Source organism: Pseudophryne corroboree, chromosome 3 (assembly GCF_028390025.1).
Source record: "Pseudophryne corroboree isolate aPseCor3 chromosome 3, aPseCor3.hap2, whole genome shotgun sequence".
Taxonomy (NCBI): Eukaryota; Metazoa; Chordata; class Amphibia; order Anura; family Myobatrachidae; genus Pseudophryne; species Pseudophryne corroboree.
In genome coordinates this window covers 103,255,431-103,276,910 of record NC_086446.1, presented here as the reverse complement: position 1 = coordinate 103,276,910, position 21,480 = coordinate 103,255,431, and the positions used below count along the sequence as shown (strand labels likewise).

Below are 21,480 nucleotides of genomic sequence, written 5' to 3'. Positions count from 1 at the left end.
ACCTCCTGGCGCACGTTTGTTTAAGCAGAGCAGTTTTCCCTTCTATTTTGTGGCAATGTATGCCATCTGTTTGTGTAAAAACCTCCTCATATACAGTGCAACGTAATATACCGGTGCATTATAAATAAAATAAGTCTAACAATTGTCACATTTTGTAGGGTAATATGGGGACTATTGGTTAATTTCTTGATCACCTCATTTAATAAAAATTTCATAAATCCTACATTCCAAGAAAATCATTATTTTGGAATGAGAAGGCTGCAGGCAGCTGGGCGATGTTTCCACGCTGCTTTCTTTTAGGGAGACACTGAGACCGTGGTCAATTTAATGCAGGAAAAAGGACATTCCGACAGGTTTAACATTTAGTGAACAACAAATAATGAAAAGAGGATCTTGGGTGATCCAGTATAAACGGTCATACCACCCAATAAGCCAGTGATTTTCAACCTTCTTCAACTCATGGCACACCAAACAAGATTTTAAATATACAGTATGTTGATATTTGTTATTATTTTCAGATTTTTACAGGGATGTGTTGGGTACAGGAAGAATTGCCAACAGAATTTGTGGGGTCCAGTAAGAAAAAAATAGCCCCCCCAAGCAGAGAGACACAGCTAGGAAGGTGGAAGTTGCTCACAAGGGTTGGGTGGGCAGAGGGACAGATGGGGGACAGGCAGAGGCACACAAGGGGAGGTGAATAGAGAAACATATTGGGAGGGGGGAGAGAGAGGTTTAAATATCTAGAAATATGAGGGCGTGCTATAAATTTCCAGATGCACAAAAGGTATTATATTTACAAAAAAAGTGAACATGACATTTTTCCAAAGTATTTGCCAGAGGAGTAAGTCTATGCAAAGTTGCATGCACTCAAACCACTTGGTGAAGCAGCTGGACCAGTCTGAAGAAGGCATGTCTTCTACATGCTGGATGAAGGTCTCCACTGCAGCTTCCGGTGACTTAAAATGAACCCCACCAATCTTGCGCTTGAAATGGGCGAACACAAAGAAGTCGCATGGGGCCAGGACTGTATGGCAGATGACAAAGCTCCTGGATGCATTCATGGGCCAGAAAATCCACCACTATCCTGGACTTGTGGGCAGGTGCATTGACATGATGAAGAAGGGCATTATAAGCGTGATATCTTGGACAGTGCCTGGAAAATGGCTTCTTGGCCACAAAATCAGCCACCACCTGCTTGCCCACACTGCGCTCACATCAGAACTTCTGTGGCAGCAAACCTACAACTGGGGTGTACTGGTCCGACTGTTTGGTCTCGGGGTTGAAACTGTAGTCCAGGATTCATCGCCACTGATGATATCCTAGACAAAGTTTGAGTGACCGCCATCAAACCTGGTCAGCATTTTGCAGCAACAAGTCACCCAAGCCTCCATCTGCTCGAGTCAGCTGATGGGGCACCCAGTGTGCAGAAACCCCACATATATACAAAACTGTAGACAGTGACAGACAGTTCTAGTGGTGAGGTGGGGCAGCTGGAGACACAGATTTTATACACAACCAGTGGTGGTGGAGTGTGTTGTGCAGCTATTCATAGTCACCAAGGCAGCAGTGACATGTATGACATGCAGCCAAGCGGGACTCAAAGTGACTTGTCAGTCTCTTTCAATCTCTGTACATCACTGTGGTGAGCAGGAAAGCTCTTAGGCTGGGAACACACTAAGAAATACATTGTACGATATATCGCTTTGACGTGGATCAGAAGGATATATTAGGCGCGACATATAGTGTTATTTATCACAACTTCCTATCTGATGTGTTGTACGTCAGATGGCACGATGTAATGAACGACAGCATGCAGTTACATGCATGCTGTAACGATACATTGCGCTGTCATACACCAGTGTGTACCCAGCTTTAGTCTCAGGAGATTATCCTGATCTTGCTATTTACTAAGCCTTGGATGGAGATAAAGTGGACGGAGATAAAAGCACCAGCTAACCAGCTCCTAACTAACATTTTTCAAAAACAATCTATGAAATGGCAGTTGGATGCTGATTGGCTGGGACTTTATCTCCATCCACCCTATCTCCATCCAAGGCTTAGTAATTAGACCCCTTAGAGCAGGGGTGGCCAGACTTTGAGTCGGCGATCTACTTTTAAAGCTGAAAAGCTATTGTGATCTACCTAGGTGGGATAACAGCGCGCGCCCCAAAAAAGGGGCGTGGCATAACAAAAAAGTGGGCGTGGTATAACAAAAAAAAAAAAGGGTCCGTAGCCTTAATGTGCCAGATATGCTCCCACAGTGCCAGATACGACCCCACAGTGACAGATACAGATATACCCCCACAGTGCCATGTGCCCACAGTGCCAGATATGACCCCACAGTGCCATGTGCCCACAGTGCCAGATATGACCCCACAGTGCCAGATACAGATATGCCCCCACAGTGCCAGATATGCCCCCACAGTGCCACATATGACCACACAGTGCCATGTGCCCACAGTGCCAGATATGCTCCCGCAGTGCCATGTGCCCTCAGTGCTAGATATGCCCCCACAGTGCCGTTCACCACTGTGTAGAGAGCACAGCGCGCGCTTCTCCTGCCTGCCGCCCTACCTCTCAGTCTGGTCTCCGGTGGTGACGGCAGCATGAATATCTCAAATCAGGCGCCGGTCCGCGAGCTAGCTATACACTTCGCCGTCACTGCCGGAGACCAGACTGAGGGGCAAGGCGGCAGGCAGGAAAAGCGTGCGCTGCGCTCTCTACACAGTGGTCGACTGTTTGGCCACCCCTGCCTTAGAGCTTCCCTGATCACAATGATGTGCAGACTGAGAGCCCCTTGCAGCCACCACACTGTAATGAAAGGGAGACAATCTGATTCGCTGAGTGCACCCAGAGCCAGCGGCACTAGTATCACGTCGGCTGTACAGCACAGCAGAGGCCAATATATTCTGCAGCTATATCATTACATCTGTATGGGTGTCCCGCCAACCAATGCATATGCCGGCCGCAAAGAACCACCAACAATGACGTCACTACTGGTTCCTGTGTCCAGGCAAGTGGGGCTGCGGATTCGTAGGTGTGTATGCACAATTTGCCAAATCATTGGATTGGTCAACCCATTCGGGATGCCGGGCCATGGTTCAAGTGTTTACCCAGCCTTGTTAAAGCAAAGCTACAATTATATTCTCGATCGGTCAGCTTCCATATTGTATTCACTTATCCATATTAGTCTGGCAATAACTGCACAATGACTAAACCAGTATGCAAAATATAAATCCTTTTCTCATAGTCCGTAGAGGATACTGGGGACCACATTAGTACCATGGGGTATAGGCGGGTCCAGTAGGAGCCTTGGGCACTTTAAGAAATCAATAGTGTGCATTGGCTCCTCCTTCTACGTCCCTCCTACAAGACTCAGTCTAGAAACTGTGTCCGAGGAGACTGACATACTTTTAGAGAAGGACTTAAAAGAACAGTGGTGCGATTCGAACCAGCACACACAACCAAGAGGGAAATAGGATTCTAATTGCCTGAACAGTAAATCCTTTTCTTGTAGTCCGTAGAGGATGCTGGGGTCCATATTAGTACCGTGGGGGTATAGATGGGTCCACCAGGAGCCACTGGCACTTTAAGAGTTTAATAGTGTGGGCTGGCTCCTCACTCTATGCCCCTCCTACCAGACTCAGTCTAGAAACTGTGCCCGTGGAGACGACATACTTCGAGAGAAGAAATTACAGATACTGGCGAGAATCATACCAGCTCACACAACAGGCAAATCCGGCCAACATACCGTAACCACTCAGCAACAGCTGAAACAGTACTGAAACAGTAAATAACGCAGTACTTACCTAGGAACAAGGCAGTACTGAACTACACTGCTCAAAAAAATAAAGGGAACACTAAAATAACACATCCTAGATCTGAATGAATTAAATATTCTTATTAAATACTTTGTTCTTTACATAGTTGAATGTGCTGACAACAAAATCACACAAAAATTATCAAAGGAAATCAAATTTATTAACCCATGGAGGTCTGGATTTGGAGTCACACTCGAAATTAAAGTGGAAAAACACTCTACAGGCTGATCCAACTTTGATGTAATGTCCTTAAAACAAGTCAAAATGAGGCTCAGTAGTGTCTGTGGCCTCCACGTTCCTGTATGACCTCCCTACAACGCCTGGGCATGCTCCTGATGAGGTGGCGGTTGGTCTCCTGAGGGATCTCCTCCCAGACCTGGACTAAAGCATCCGCCAACTCCTGGACAGTCTGTGGTGCAACGTGGCGGTGGATGGAGCGAGACATGATGTCCCAGATGTGTTCAATTGGATTCAGGTCTGGGGAACGGGCGGGCCAGTCCATAACATCAATACCTTCGTCTTGCAGGAACTGCTGACACACTCAAGCCACATGAGGTCTAGCATTGTCTTGCATTAGGAGGAACCCAGGGCCAACCTCACCAGCATATGGCAAGGGGTCTGAGGATCTCATCTCAGTACCTAATGGCAGTCAGGCTACCTCTGGCGAGCTCATGGAGGGCTGTGTGGCCTTCCAAAGAAATGCCACCCCACACCATTACTGACCCACTGCCAAACCGGTCATGCTGGAGGATGTTGCAGGCAGCAGAAGGTTCTCCTTGGCGTCTCCAGACTCTGTCACGTCTGTCACATGTGCTCAGTGAGAACCTGCTTTCATCTGTGAAGAGCACAGGGCGCCAGTGGCGAATTTGCCAATCTTGGTGTTCTCTGGCAAGTGCCAAACGTCCTGCACAGTGTTGGGCTGTAAGCACAACCCCCACCTGTGGACGTCGGGCCCTCATACCACCCTCATGGAGTCTGTTTCTGATCGTTTGAGTAGACACATGCACATTTGTGGCTTGCTGGAGGTCATTTTGCAGGGCTCTAGCAGTACTCCTCCTATTCCTCCTTGCACAAAGGCGGAGGTAGCGGTCCTGCTGCTGGGTTGTTGCCCTCCTACGGCCTCCTCCACGTCTCTTGATGTACTGGCCTGTCTCCTGGTAGCGACTCCATGCTCTGGACACTACGCTGACAGACACAGCAAACCTTCTTGCCACAGCTTGCATTGATGTGCCATCCTGGATGAGCTGCACTACCTGAGCCACTTGTGTGGGTTGTAGGGAGGTCAAACAGGCACGTGGAGGCCACACACACTACTGAGCCTCATTTTGACTTGTTTTAAGGACATTACATCAAAGTTGGATCAGCCTGTAGTGTTTTTCCACTTTAATTTTGAGGGTGACTCCAAATCCAGACCTCCATGGGTTAATAAATTTGATTTCCATTGATAATTTGTGTGTGATTTTGTTGTCAGCACATTCAACTATGTAAAGAACAAAGTATTTAATAAGAATATTTCATTCATTCAGATCTAGGATGTGTTATTTTAGTGTTCCCTTTATTTTTTTGAGCAGTGTAATAAAAACCAATGCAGGAAAACGAAGCGCTGGGCGGGCGCCCAGCATCCACTACGGACTACGAGAAAAGGATTTACCATTCAGGTAATTCAAATCCTATTTTCTCTTACGTCCTAGAGGATGCTGGGGTCCATATTAGTACCATGGGGATGTATCAAAGCTCCCAGTACGGGAGGGAGAGCACGGAGGCTCCTGCAACACTGCTTGACCAAACTTGAGGTCATCAGAGGCCAAAGTATCGAACTTGTAAAACTTGGCAAACGTGTTCAACCCAGACCAAGTAGCAGCTCGGCAAAGTTGTACAGCCGAGACACCCCGGGCAGCCACCCAGGAAGAGCCCACTTTACGAGTAGAATGGGCCTTTACAGATTTTGGACATGGCAATCCTGCCGTAGAATATGCATGCTGGATGGTGAACATGATCCAGCGTGAAATCGACTGCTTAGAAGCAGGACACCCAATTTTCTTGGGATCATAGAGGACAAACAAGGAGTCAGTCTTTCGATGACGAGCTGTCCTCTTCACATAAATCTTCAAAGCCCTCACAACATCCAAGGCCTTTGAAGCATTTGAGGAGTCAGTAGCCACTGGCACCACAATAGGCTGGTTGATATGGAAAGCCGATACAACCTTAGGCAGGAACTGTGGACGAGTACTAAGTTCCGCCCTATCTTCATGGAAGATCAGATAGGGACTTTTACAAGATAAAGCCCCCAATTACGACACGCGTCGAGCAGAAGCTAAGCCAACAAAGGGACCCCCTTCCACTTGAGAAACTTGATGTCAGCCTCCAGCAGAGGCTCAAACCAAGCAGACTGCAGGAACTGCAGCACCATGTCCAGATCACAGGGAGCCGTCGACGCCACAAAGGGAGGCTGGATGTGTAGAACCCCTTTCAAAAAGGTCTGAACCTCAGGGAGGACAGCCAATTGTTTTTGGAAGAAGATGGACAAAGCAGAGATTTGGACCTTGATGGAACCAAATCTCAGGCCCATATCCACACCTGCTTGCAGGAAAAGGAGCAAACGTCCAAGTTGAAACTCCACCGCAGAATTTTTTTTGGATTCACACCAAGAAACATATTTTTTCCAAATACGATGGTAATGTTTAGACATTACCCCCTTTCTAGCCTGTATCAGGGTAGGAATAACCTCACTCGGGATACCTTTCCGAGCTAATATCTGGCGTCAAACGTAGCTATGGTAAGTCTTGATAAGCGAACGGCCCCTGCAGTAGCAGATCCTCCCGAAGAGGTAAGGGCCTTGGATCTTCTAACAGAAGATCCAGCAGATCCGCATACCAAGCCCTCCTTGGCCAGACCGGAGCAATGAGAATTGCCAGAACCTTTGTTCTTCTTACCAGTTGAAGAACTTTTGGTATCAGAGGAAGTGGAGGGAACACATACGCTGACATGAACACCCACGGTGTTACCAGTGCGTCCACCGCCACTGCCTGTGGGTTTCTCAACCTGGAACAGTACCTCCGCAGCTTCTTGTTGAGGCGGGAGGCCATCATGTCTATGTGAGGAACCCCCACCAACCGGTTACCTCCTCTAACACCTCCGGATGGAGGCCCCACTCTCCTGGATGGAGATCGTGTCTGCTGAGGAAGTCTGCTTCCCAGTTGTCTACACCCGGAATGAAGATTGCGGACATCACCACCGCGTGCCTTTCTGCCCAGAGGAGGATTTTTGATACCTCTGACATGGTAGCCCTGCTCTTCGTTCCGCCTTGTCAGTTTATGAAGGCCACTGGTCACGTTGTCCGACTGCACCTGAACAGCCAGATCCTGTAGAAGGTGTGCTGCTTGCCGAAGGGCGTTGTACACGGCCCTGAGTTCCAGGATGTTTATTGGTAGAAGCAATTCTTGATCCAACCATCGTCCATGAAAGGTTTCCCCCAGAGCGACTGCCCCCCAACCTCTTAGACTTGCATCTGTGGTTAAAAGGATCCAGTCCTGAATTCCGAACCTTTGCCCTTCCAGAAGGTGCGGAAGTTGCAGCCACCAAAGGAGTGAAATCCTGGCTTTCAGAGACAGGCATATCCTCTTGTGCATGTGTAGGTGAGAGCCCGGCCACTGGTCCAAGAGGTCCAGCTGAAAAGGTCGAGCATGAAACCTGCCGTACTGCAGAGCCTCGTAGGCGGCAACCATCTTCCCCAGAAGGCGCATGCATTGATGAACAGAACCCGGGTAGTCTTTAGGACATCCCGGACCATTGTTTGAATTACCAACGCTTTCGCCACCGGGAGAAATACCCTCTGCACTTCCGTGTCGAGGATCATTCCCAGGAAAAACAGCGGCCTTGTCGGCTCCATACAAGACATCGGAAGGTTCAGGATCCAACCGTGCTTCCTGAGCAGCTGCGTCGTGAGCGTGATGGACCGCAACAACCTCTCCCTGGACGACACCTTGATCAGGAGATCGTCCAGATATGGAATTATGTTCACCCCCTTTGCAGAGGAGAACCATCATCTCCGCCATCACCTTGGTGTAGATCCTCGGTGCTGTGGTGAGGCCAAACGGCAGCGCCTGGAACTGATGGTGGTCGTCCAACAGCGCAAACCTGAGATATGCGTGATGCGGCGCCCAAATGGGAATGTGGGGGTAAGCATCCTTGATGTCCAGAGACACCAGGAACTCCCCCTCCGACAGTCCTGGGATAACAGCTCTTAGAGATTCCATCTTGAATTTTAACTCCCTGAGATAAGGGTTCAAACACTAAGTTTAGAATAGGCCGTACAGAACCATCCGGTTTTGGTACCACAAAAAGGTTTGAATAATAACCCTTGTTCCACTGCTGAAGTGGGACCGGAACAATGACCTCTGACACCACCAATTTTCTGATGGCCTCCAGAAGAATCGTCCTGTCTGCCTAGCCTAACTTGAAGAAACGGTGAGGCGGGGAATCTTGAAACTCCAGTCTGTACCCTCTGGACACTATATCCAGGACCCAGGGGTCCAGAACCGACGACACCCAGACGTGGCTGAACTGCCGGAGTCTTGCCCCCACCTCACCCTCCTCCAGGCCTAACTGTCCACTGTCAAGCGGAGGACTTAGGGGTATCAGAAGCGGGCTTCTGGCTCTGGGAACCTGCGGGAGCAGGTTTCTTTCCCTTGGCACGACCACCTCTGAAGAAGGTGGTCGAAGGCTTGTTCTTTCTAGACCTCGCGGGCCGAAAGAACTGTGACGTGGCTGATGAAAAAGGCTTCTTCATAGCCGGTGCAGTGGAGGGGAGAAAAGGAGACTTACCCGCGGTAGCCGTGGCAATCCACGCATCCAGCGCCTCCCCAAAGAGAGCCTGACCTTTGTATGGTAGGCCCTCCACACACTTCATGGATTCCGCGTCCGCAGACCAGTTGCGCAGCCAGAGACCCCTGCGAGCCGAGACGGACATGGAGGAGATCCCCGCAGCCATGGAACTCAGGTCCTTCGTGGAATCCACCAGGAACCCTGCAGAATCCTGAATATTACGTAAAAATAAATCAACCTTTATTCAGCGTAGTCGATTCCTCCTGCAGAGTGATTGACCACCTGGCAATAGCTTTAGCATTCCAAGCACAGTCTATAGTAGACCGCAATATAGCCCCTGAAGCCGTGTAAATGGATTTCAGCGTAGCATCCACCTTGCGATCTGCCGGGTCCTTTAACGCGGTAGATCCCGGAACTGGTAACACCACCTGTTTGGACAGCCTGGAGACAGAGGCGTCGACTATTGGTGGGGACTCCCATTTCTTTCTATCTTCCTCAGGGAATGAAAAAGCAACCAAGACTCTCTTGGGAATCTGGAATTTATTTTCCAGAGTTTCCCATGACTTTTCAAAGATAGCATTTAATTCTTTGGATGCCGGGAAGTTGAGGGGGGCTTCTTAGCATCTGTAACAAAGGCCTCCTCCACCTGTTCCGGAGCTGTGTCCAAAATGTGTAAAACATCCCTAACAGCCTCAATCATCAACTGCACCCATTTGGCAAGTGATGCTGACCCCCTTAACACATCCCCGTCACCGTCTGCAGCGTCAGATTCGGTGTCAGTGTCCCGCATAATTGCAAGTGCACATTTGTGAGAATGTACCGCAGGGGACCCCGAGGAGGCAGTATCAGACCATACAACCATAAAGGACCCGAGTGGCATGCTCAGTCCTAGCAACTCTATCAGAAATCTGAGAAATAGTCCCCCTCAGAGAGACTAACCATTCAGGCTCTCTAGCTGGGATTTGTGCTAAAACAGTGCAATCCTGATTACATGGAATGGAGTCTTCCTGGGAAGACAAATCCTCTGCAGCATATGAAACAGTGTCCCTAGACATGTTGTCACACACCCAAACACCCCACAAACACACAGAGTACTGGCAGTTTCCCCCCCAAGAATGGCAGAGAGAGACAGAGATTGGAGCCAACCCACACACAGCGCTATTAGAGTATAGGGAGACCCTAAACCCGCGCTGACTGTGTCCCTTAATAGGTGACACAGTCTTCACACAGCCTCCCCTCCCTTCTACAACCCCCTGGTACCGTAAAGATAGCTGGAGTCGCTCTGGAGGGACCGGTGTAATCACTGGCAGTGAGCTGCAGGCAGGAAAATGGCGCTGAACGCTGCTGGGTCCGCTCTGAGGAGAAGCTCCGCCCCCTCAATGGCGCTGTCTTCCCGCTCCTTGAAAGATTATACTGATTATACTGGCCGGAGGATTTTGGCCTGGATCCGCAGACCCCAACAGGCTTGTTGTGGTCAGTGGAGGGACCGGAGCTGGCCCAGGACGCCCCTCCCAGCGCCGCACCACAGTACCGCTGAGCCTTCCAGGTCTTTAACCGCGCTCCTACCCTCTAGCCGCCTTCTTCACACTGTCCCCCCGCTTACAAGGAGGGACAGTGACTCACTCGCCTCACTTCAGCTCCCTTTGGGGGTGGTGGCTGGCTGCCGGGCCGAGCGTTCCCCTATGGCAGGGTGCGATCGGACCCCTCTGGACCTCAATGTCCAGTCAGCGGGGGCAGTGGCTCAAGACCCCGTAGGGCGGACACTCCTCCCCCCCACCCCCATCAGTTCCTCGCCAGCAGCCTCCCTGTAAAATAACAAACTCTGAAAAAATAAAGAAAAAAACCTTTTTCTAAGAGAACTCTGTAGAGCTCCCCTAGCGGTGACTGGCTCCTTGTTCTTCTTATAATTTTTATCACCTTCGGAATGAGTGGAAGTGGAGGGAACACATAACCGACTGAAACACCCATGGTGTCACTAGGGGGTCCACCGCTATCGCTTGGGGGTCCCTTGACCGGGAACAATATCTCTGAAGTTTCTTGTTGAGGCGGGACGCCATCATGTCCACTTGAGGAACTCCCCAACGACTTGTCAATTCTGCAAAGACCTCTTGATGAAGACCCCACTCTCCTGGATGGAGATCGTGCCTGCTGAGGAAGTCTGCTTCCTAGTTGTCCACTCCTGGAATGAAGACTGCTGACAAGAGCGCTGGCATGTCTTTCCGCCCAGCGAAGAATCTTCATGGCCTCGGCCATCGCCACTCTGCTCTTTGTTCCGCCTTGGCGGTTTATGTACGCCACTGCTGTCACGTTGTCTGACTGAATCAGAACCGGCAGACCTCGAAGAAGATGTTCTGCTTGCAGTATGCCGTTGTAGATGGCCCTTAATTCCAGAATGTTTATGTGTAGACAAGCTTCCTGGCTTGACCACTTTCCCTGAAAGTTTCTTCCCTGTGTGACTGCTCCCCAGCCTCGGAGGCTTGCATCTGTGGTTACCAGGATCCAATCCTGAATCCCGAACCTGCGTCCCTCCGGAAGGTGAGAACTGTGCAACCACCACAGAAGGGAAATTCTGGTCTTGGGAGATAGAATTATTTTCCGGTGCATGTCCAGGTGAGACCCGGACCACTGGTCCAGCAGGTTCCACTGAAACACCCTGGCATGGAACCTGCCATACGGAATGGCCTCATAGGCCGCCACCATCTTCCCCAGCAACCGAGTGCAGTGAAGAACTGACACCTTTGCCGGTTCCAGAATCTGTTTTACCATGTTCTGTATTTCCAGAACTTTTTCCACTGGAAGAAAAACTCTGCAATTCTGTATCCAGAATCATACCCAGGATCCAACTGTGATTTTGGCAAATTTAGGAGCCAACCGTGTTGTTGCAGAATCGTCAGTGAACGGGCAACATTCTTTAACAATTGCTCCTTGGACCTCGCCTTTATGAGGAGATCGTCCAAGTACGGGATAATTGGGATTCCCTGCTTGTGCAGGAGAACCATCATTTCCGCCATTACTTTGGTGAAAATCCTCGGAGCCGTGGACAGACCAAATAGCAACGTCTGAAATTGGTAATGACAATCCTGCACAGCAAACCTCAGGTAAGCCTGATGTGGAGGATATACACTATAAAATCCCCCTCCTCCAGACGAGATCACTGCTCGTAGAGACTCCATCTTGAACTTGAATTTCTTTAAAAAGCAATTGAGGGATTTTAGGTTCAGAATCGGTCTGACTGAGACATCCGGCTTCGGGACCACGAACAGACTCGAATAAAAACCTTCCACTTGTTGAGACGGGGGTACCGTGACAATCACTTGATTTTGACACAACTTTAATATCGCAATTCTTACTATCTCCCTTTCTGGAAGAGAAGCTGGCAAGGCCGATTTGAACCCAAAAGGCCAATATCCCTTACGGCTTCTTTTAAATATGCTGCAGCGTCCCTGATGTGATCCAGAGTCAACAGTAAAATATCTCTGTCTAGGGAATCTACCTCAGATGACAAGTTATCTGCCCACTTTTCAATAGCGCTACTCACCCATCCTGCCGCAACGGCAGGCCTGAGTAGCGACCCTGTAGTGACATAAATGGATTTTAGTGTATGTTCCTGTTTACGATCCGCAGGATCCTTTAGGGCTGCCGTGTCAGGGGACGGAAGCGCCACCTTTTTAGATAGACGCGATAAAGCTTTGTCTACCGTGGGGATTGACTCCCACCTTTCCCTGTCCCCAGAGGGGAACGGATATGCCACTGGAATTCTTTTGGGAAACTGAATCTTTTTGTCAGGATTTTCCCAAGCCTTTTCAAACAGCGCGTTCAGTTAATGAGAGGGAGGAAACGTAACCTCAGGATTCTTTCCTTTATACATACAGACCCTAGTATCAGGGACAGCAGGGTCCTCAATGATATGTAGTACGTCTTTTATTGCCACAATCATATACTGAATACTCTTAGCCAGTTTTGGATGTAATCTGGCATCACTATAGTCGACACTGGAATCAGAGTCCGTGTCGGTATCTGTATCTACTATCTGGGCAAATGCACGTATCTGTGACCACGAAGGGGTCTGGGTCTGTGACAAAGCATCTTCCATGTATTTTCTCCATGTTTAGTTCTTAAACTCAGATTTATCGAATCTCTTAGTCAACTTAGTCACGTTTGCATTTAAAATACTCAATATATTTACCCAATCATCCGTCGGCGGTGCCGACACAGCGCCACTCACAGTATTTTCTGTCCCCACTCCAGCCTCCTCCTGGGAAGAGCCTTCAGCCTCAGACATGTCGACACACACGTACCGACACCCACAACCACACTGGGGCTATAGGAGACAGACCCACAATAAAGCCTGCAAGAGGGACACAGAGAGAGTTCTGCCAGCTCACACCCAGCGCCTATCCCGGTACTGAGGCCAGTAAAGTGACTGCCCAGACCTGTTAGCGCTTTTTATATATATCAATCAGCACCAAATTATTTGTGTCCCCCCCCCCGCCCCCTTTTTCACCCTGCTACTTGTACAGCAGTGTGGAGGACAGGGTCAGCGGTCTCTGCAGCTTCTGAGGAGAGAAAATGGCGCTGGTCAGAGCTATGCGGCTAAGCCCCGCCCACTACATGGCGCACTTCAGTCCCGCTCAAATTTATGATTATACTGGCGGGGGTCCCTTAACTAGTGCCCGGAGCACTGTTATCGCTCATGCCAGTCTGATCTGAGGTCTCATGCCACCCAGGGCGCCCCCCCTGCGCCCTAGCGTGCTGTGTAATGTGTGGGAGCATTGCGCGCAGTGCGGCATCTCATCTGCCGTTATTGAAGTCTTCCGTTCTTCTCATACTCACCCGGCTTCTATCTTCCGGCTTTGTGAGGGGGCGACGGCGCGGCTCCGGGAACAAGCAGCTAGGCGTACTGTAGTGCTCAAACCCTCTGGAGCTAATGGTGTCCAGTAGCCTAAGAGGCAGAGCCTTGAAACTCACAGAAGTAGGTCTGCTTCTCTCCCCTCAGTCCCACGATGCAGGGAACCTGTAGCCAGCAGGTCTCTCTGAAAATAACAAACCTAACAAAGTCTTTTTCTGAGAAACTCAGTAGAGCTCCTCAGTGTGCATCCAGTCTCACTGGGCACAGAATCTAACTGGCGTCTGGAGGAGGGGCATAGAGGGAGGAGCCAGTTCACACCCATTCAAAGTCTTATAGTGTGCCCATATCTCCTGCGGATCCCGTCTATACCGCATGGTTCTTGAAGCATCCTCTAGGACGTATGAGAAAGAGGGGATATGTACTAGCAAGTGAAAAGAGTGGAGAAGTTGCCCATGGCAACCAATCAGCATTGATGTAATATTTATAATTTGCATACAGAGCAGCTGATAGGTTGCCATGGGCAACTTCTTCCCTGGCTCACTTCTCCACTCTTATCACTGCTTCATAAAAACTTACCCCATATCACTACTTCCCCAAATTGCATTCCTTCATTATATCTAACTCCCCAAACTACATCACTATGCTACCTACTCTCTAAAGGTGTGTACACACGGTGAGATTTCTCCTTTCAATTTTGACTATAGTCAAAATCGCACGGAAAGTAAATGCAAATTGCAAGGTGTTAGCCACCTTGCGATCCCAATGCGCACTCCCGCGGAGTTGCCATCGCAAGGCTAGATAGACTCTAGACAGGCAAGTCAATCTTAACTATATAGTGTACAAATGATTGTCAAAATCGTACATAGTCAAAATCGAAAGTACAGATAGTCAAAAATCAGTGCTTCTGGGCTCCGGGGGAGTTCAAGGGAAATCACATAGTCAAAATCGGGCATAGTCAATATCTCACCTTGTGAATGCACCTAAAGTCTCCGCACTATGCGGTCATTCTGAGTTGATCGCTCGCTGACGATTTTCGCAGTGCAGCGATCAGTTAAGAAAACCGCAAAACTGCGCATGCGTATGCACCGCAATGCGCACACGCGTCGTACGGGTACAAACAGCATCGTTGCTGTGCAATGCTTCTAGCGAAGAATTCATTCGCACAACCGATCGCAAGGAGATTGACAGTAAGAGGGCGTTTATGGGTGTCAACTAACCGTTTTCTGGGAGTGGTAGGGAAAACACAGGTGTGTCCAAGCGTTTGCAGGGCGGGTGTCTAAAGTCAATTCCGGGACTGGACAGGCTGAAGTGATCGCAAGGGTTGAGTAAGTTCAGACCTACTCAGAAACTGCAAAAAACGTATTCGCACCGCTCGGCTGCACATGCAATTGCACACTTGCAAAGGGAAAATACACTCCGCCGTGGGCGGCGACTATGCATTTGCACAGCTGCAAAAAGTAGCTAGCGAGCGATCAACTCGGAATGAGGGCCTATACCTCCCCAACTGCCTTCCTACACTACACCACAATGCTACCTACCCACACTACATATCCATATATCAGTGAACTACATCCCCACACTACATACAAGCACTATATCACTATGCTACCCCCAAATTACACCCAATAAAATTAACAGCTAATGAACCCTGCACAGGGGAGGCAGCACACAGTAAGAGGACACAAGTACATATGATGAGGGTAAGGGGGTAGCACAGGGGTGCGGTGGCAGACACACATGGGGAGGGAAAGGAGACAGCACAGGGGTAAGACATTGGGCACACAGGGTGAGGGTAAGTGGGTAGCACAGGGGTGATGTAACGTGGCACACAGGCTGAGGGTAAGGGGGAAGCACAGGGGTGATGTGTCAGGCACACAGGAGTGAGGTGCTAGGCACACATGGTGAGGGTAAAGGGGAGCACAGGCGTGATGTGTCAGGCACAGTGGTGAGGGTAAAAAGACAGTACAGAGATGAGGTGACGAACACAGGGGTGAGGGTAAGGGGGCAGCACAGGAATGAGGTGTTAGACACAGGGGTGAGTGGGCAGCACAGGGATGAGGTGTCAGGCACCCTGGGTTAAGGGTAAGGGGGCAGTACAGGGGTGAGGTAGTTACGGTTGGCACTGACAACATGAGCATGGCTCCTATCACCCTAGTTAGTGGCAAAATATGCATAATAAGGGCTTAAATATTCCCTTAAGGAGTTTAAGCAAAATCATCACTAACTAAATTTTTAACACCCATATGGCTAATACCAGCCTTTATTAACATCTACGTATGTTTTGTTAATCTTCTAACAAAAATGAGCACACAAACGTTTCCAGTAGCAGCACTAGGACCCAGTAACATAACCTACACTACAAGGATCCTGCAGCTGGCCTGGAGAGGTATGCAGGAGCTTCTGCTGGCAGGGAAGTCATGTGGGGGTTTTACAACTATATATAGCTGCACAGGGAGAGTGAGAGCACCTGGCTCTCCTAGTACATACACGGGACAGGCAGCATTTACAGGAAGATATAACACTGCAATGCACAGTGTCTATGGCTTCCTCCGAGAGCGCAGCTAGCACTCCCCCAAGAAGCTGATGTTGCTGCTACTCTCTCCACCACACATTCCATTCATCATAGTAATGTGGTGCTTGTGTCCCATGCTGGGACACAGCACCATACAGCAGCTGTATCATTGCATAAGAGGAAGAGAAATACTCACTGAGATACCTTCCTGGCAGAAGGGAGAGACGCCCAGCCTCCACTACGCTGGGAGCACATCATTTCAGGAAGCAGTAGCACCCAGCAGGTATGCTGCTCTGGCTGACAACGACCCCCTCTGTTGGGCGCCCGCCCTAGATACTCCTCCTCAGGAGGAAATAGCTAGCCACAGCATCCGAGCATGTCGGATTCCGTTCACCAGCGGAGGCAGACAGCAGGGCGGGTGGTACTCGACATGTACTGCCTGACACTACTGGCACCGGCTACCCCATAGGCTAGGTTCATGATGTTACAGGAGTTGCTTAGGTAGTCGCGCTGCATGCAACGGATGGCAAATTGCAGCAGATCCGGAGGGACTATTTTTCATTGGGGGCCTGGAGCTGCAGCTCCATCCGCCCCATTGTTAATCGGGCCCTGAGTGAATCCCCCGAGGAAGACAAACACTCTACTGTGCAGGAAACACACTCCCTTGACATGGTAATGTGAAGGGACACACACACTCACACGCAGTAGAGGTGAAAGCACAGTTAACCCACACAGAGCCCACAGGGAGACACAGAAGATGGAGCCAGCCACACCGCGCCCTTTATGCTAAAGCCAAGCTCAGCGGGGTCGCAAACGAAGCTCCTTAATAGGGCTTAGTATCCCCTTACTGTGAGCCCCTGTAACCGCTGAAGAAACGTGGAGTCTTTGTGGAGGCCCTGCGCTTCCCTGCAAATCCTGTTAGTGTGAGCTGCAGAGGGAAAATGGCGCTGGTAAGCTGCTGGATCCGCTCATAGCGAAGCCCCGCCCCCGTAATAGCGCGCGGTCTTCCCGGTTAGAGAACCCCTGTAAGCTGTTTGTCAGTGTAGGGTAATTTTAAAAAGCTCAGCTCGCCCCTCACAGCGGAAACACACACACACACACACATACAGCATGTTGTACTGAGCCTGGAGACGCAGCCTGCATGTCAGTGCTGCTCTCCATACACTGATGCCGCCATTATAGCCGGCGACCCGCTACCCAGGACGCCGGCCACCTACTCACCACTCTTCTTACTTCTGGCTCTGTTAGGGGTGGCAGCGTGCTGCGGGACTGTACGCTCGCCGTGGTGGGGCTTGCGAATAGGACCCTCAGGAGCTCAGTGTCCAGCCAGCGGGGAACGGGACCAATCCATTAAACCTACAGGAGGTTGGGCCGTCCCCCCCCTAAGTCCCATGAAGCAGACAGGCTGGTGCCAACCAGCCCTGTCTGAAAACAAACAGAAAATAAATGCAGAAAACTCTTCAGGAGCTTCCCCAAGCGTGACCGGCTCCTCTGGCACATTTTCTAAACTGAGTCTGGTAGTAAGAGCATAGAGGGAGGAGCCAGCCCACACTATTGATTTCTTAAAGAGCCCAAGGCTCCTAGTGGACCAGTCTATACCCCATGGTACTTATGTGGACCCCAGTATCCTCTAGGACGTAAGAGAAACTAAACGGATATAATTATTTTTTTATTTTTTTAAAGCTGCGAGCCCGCGATCAGAACCTTGCCCTCTCATGGAATAATGCTGCGAGTCTATGGGGAGGGGGTGTGGCCAACAGGACGATATCTTATATGCATCTGTGTGTGGGTGGGTGCTACATATAATACATAGGTGTTTGCTATATAATATATACAGGTAAGTGAGATAGCTATAACTACATAACTAGCAACTATTCTGCTGGATTCCGCCTTCTAAATTTAATATTCACAAACATGCAATTATGCATTCATGACACAGGACAGTCATAGACAAGAGTACAGCTGACTCCGCCTCCTTGTGCTCTGATCAGCCGCACAACGTACAAAAAGAGGGGGGCGTGCCATGCCCATGTGAACCGTGACTGCGCCCCTTGTCGGGCGACACCAATGCCAGAAAACTAAAAATGCGCAGAAAGTGTAATGTGGTGACCTATCTAGTGTGCAGGGGGGCACATACTAGTGTATCAGAGGGGTGGCGTGTTGGAGAGGAGGTGGAGTATGATAGTAAGAGGAATTACACTGGGTGAAGTATGGGGTCAGGGAGTGGTGGTGAGCGGCATTACAGTGAACAAAGAATGGGGTCATATGTATTTTCCTATTGATGGATACTGAACTGTAGCAAATACAGTGGGGTAAATTTACTAAGATGGGAGTTCTATTTAAGATGGGATGTTGCCCATAGCAACCAACCAGATTCCAGGTACTATCATTTAGAAGGTGCTAGATAAATGAGAAGTAGAATCTGATTGGTTGCTATGGCCAACATCCCATCTCAAATAGAACTCCCATCTTAATAAATTTACCCCAGTGAATGCACTTGCTCCGAGCGCCACAGCTCCACACTATACCGGTTCACCATGCACTCACATCAGAAAGAAATATACATTTTGTGTAAAAAAATACAACTCAATACCAGTTGCTAGAGAATTACAATGTATTATAGTATCTAGAGATGAGCGGAGTTCTCCGAGAACCGGACCCAACCAAACTTTGAGATTAGAGTCCGGCTCGGGGTTTCACTGTCAGACTCTGAACCCAAACCGAGGCAAAACATCATCAACCCGCTGATGGATTCTCCGAGGGTTTTGGATTCTATAAAGGTTCCCGGTGATCAGCGCCATTTTCACTCCGGCTGTCGACTGACCAGACGTATCCGTTTCAGTGTGGGTTGTGGGACAAGGGGCTGGTGGCTGCTGTGGGGCTAGTGTATCAGTCCAGGCGTGCTCTGTCTGTCGTCTGCTGTATCCGACAAGGGGTGCTCTGCCCACCTAGGGGTGGTCTGTCCATACATCCAGGGGCTGGTGTGTCCTATCACTATTAGTCCAGGGGTGGTCTGTATCTGATAAGGGGCTACTGTGTCCTCCAGGAGTGATCTGTCCATGCATTCAGGAGCTCTGCCCGAGTGTTAAAAAAATAAAACTAATATTTTATACATTTAAAATAAGAAAAAATATATAATTTTGTTATGCTGTGCCCCAGAATACATCCAGGGGCTGTTGTGTCTGTATAGGGGTGCTCTGTATGTCCATTCAGGGGGATCTGCCCCAGTGTTGAAAAAAATAAGAATTTACTTACCGATAATTCTATTTCTCATAGTCCGTAGTGGATGCTGGGGACTCCGTAAGGACCATGGGGAATAGACGGGCTCCGCAGGAGACTGGGCACTCTATAGAAAGATTTAGGACCATCTGGTGTGCACTGGCTCCTCCCCCTATGACCCTCCTCCAAGCCTCAGTTAGAAACAGTGCCCGGAAGAGCTGACACAATAAGGAAGGATTTTGAATCCCGGGTAAGACTCATACCAGCCACACCAATCACACCATATAACACGTGATAGGAACCCCAGTTAACAGTATGATAACAAATGGAGCCTCTGAAGAGATGGCTCACAACAAAACCCGATTTTTGTAACAAAAACTATGTACAGGTATTGCAGACAATCCGCACTTGGGATGGGCGCCCAGCATCCACTACGGACTACGAGAAATAGAATTACCGGTGAGTAAATTCTTATTTTCTCTGACGTCCTAGTGGATGCTGGGGACTCCGTAAGGACCATGGGGATTATACCAAAGCTCCCAAACGGGCGGGAGAGTGCGGATGACTCTGCAGCACCGAATGAGAGAACTCCAGGTCCTCCTCAGCCAGGGTATCAAATTTGTAGAATTTTGCAAACGCGTTTGCCCCTGACCAAGTAGCTGCTCGGCAAAGTTGTAAAGCCGAGACCCCTCGGGCAGCCGCCCAAGATGAGCCCACCTTCCGTGTGGAATGGGCTTTTACAGTTTTAGGCTGCGGTAAGCCTACCGCAGAATGCGCCAGCTGAATAGTGCTACAAATCCAGCGCGCAATAGACTGCTTAGAAGCAGGAGCACCCAGCTTGGTGGGTGCATACAGGATAAACAGCGAGTCAGTTTTTCTGACTCCAGCCGTCCTGGAAACATACATTTTCAGGGCCCTGACTACGTCCAGCAACTTGGAATCCTCCAAGTCCCTAGTAGCCGCAGGCACCACAATAGGTTGGTTCAAGTGAAAAGCTGAGACCACCTTTGGGAGAAACTGAGGACGAGTCCTCAATTCTGCCCTATCCATATGGAAAATCAGATAAGGGCTTTTACAAGACAAAGCCGCCAATTCTGAAACCCGCCTGGCCGACGCCAGGGCCAACAGCATGACCACTTTCCACGTGAGACATTTTAAATCCACAGTCTTAAGTGGTTCGAACCAATGTGATTTCAGGAATGCCAAAATCACATTGAGATCCCAAGGTGCCACTGGGGGCACAAAAGGAGGCTGAATATGCAGAACTCCTTTGACAAAAGTCAAAACTTCAGGCAGGGAAGCCAGTTCTTTCTGGAAGAAAATCGACAGAGCCGAAATCTGGACCTTTATGGACCCCAATTTGAGGCCCAACGACACCCCTGCTTGCAGGAAGTGCAGGAATCGACCCAGTTGAAATTCCTCCGTCGGGGCCTTCATGGCCTCACACCAAGCAACATATTTTCGCCAAATGCGGTGATAATGTCTTGCGGTGACATCCTTCCTGGCTTTGATCAGGGTAGGGATGACTTCCTCCGGAATACCCTTTTCCTTCAGGATCCGGTGTTCAACCGCCATGCCGTCAAACGCAGCCGCGGTAAGTCTTGGAACAGACAGGGTCCCTGCTGCAGCAGGTCTTGTCTGAGCGGCAGAGGCCAAGGGTCCTCTGCAAGCATCTCTTGAAGTTCCGGGTACCAAGCCCTTCTTGGCAAATCCGGAACCACGAGTATGGTTTTCACTCCTCGCCTTCTTATTATTCTCAGTACCTTGGGTATGAGAGGCAGAGGAGGAAACACATAAACCGACTGGTACACCCATGGTGTCCCTAGAGCGTCCACCGCTATCGCCTGAGGGTCTCTTGACCTGGCGCAATATCTTTTTAACTTCTTGTTGAGGCGGGACGCCATCATGTCTACCTGTGGTTTTTCCCACCGGTTGACCAGCATTTGGAAGACTTCTGGATGAAGTCCCCATTCTCCCGGGTGGAGGTCGTGCCTGCTGAGGAAGTCTGCTTCCCAGTTGTCCACTCCCGGAATGAACACTGCTGTCAGTGCTAACACATGATTCTCCGCCCATCGGAGAATCCTTGTGGCTTCTGCCATCGCCATCTTGCTTCTCGTGCCGCCCTGTCTGTTTACATGGGCGACCGCCGTGATGTTGTCTGACTGGATCAGTACCGGCTGGTTTTGAAGCAGGGGTCTTGCCTGGCTTAGGGCATTGTAAATGGCCCTTAGCTCCAGGATATTTATGTGAAGAGA

General features: G+C 49.7%; 1 protein-coding gene across 3 annotated transcripts in view; it reads right to left on the bottom strand.

The window, feature by feature from the left end:
• The window catches only part of LOC135054894 (zinc finger protein 665-like), a 95,194-nt gene that overhangs the window by 26,001 nt on the left and 47,713 nt on the right, over positions 1-21,480 (bottom strand). Inside the window, exon 1 of one of the 3 annotated variants that reach the window (XM_063958351.1) lies at positions 16,203-16,292. The exons of the other annotated variants lie outside the window; for them this stretch is intronic. The gene's annotated coding sequence lies outside the window, so the exon portion shown is untranslated. Of the gene's footprint in view, positions 1-16,202; positions 16,293-21,480 lie in introns of those variants that run through there. 3 annotated transcript variants of the gene reach the window in all.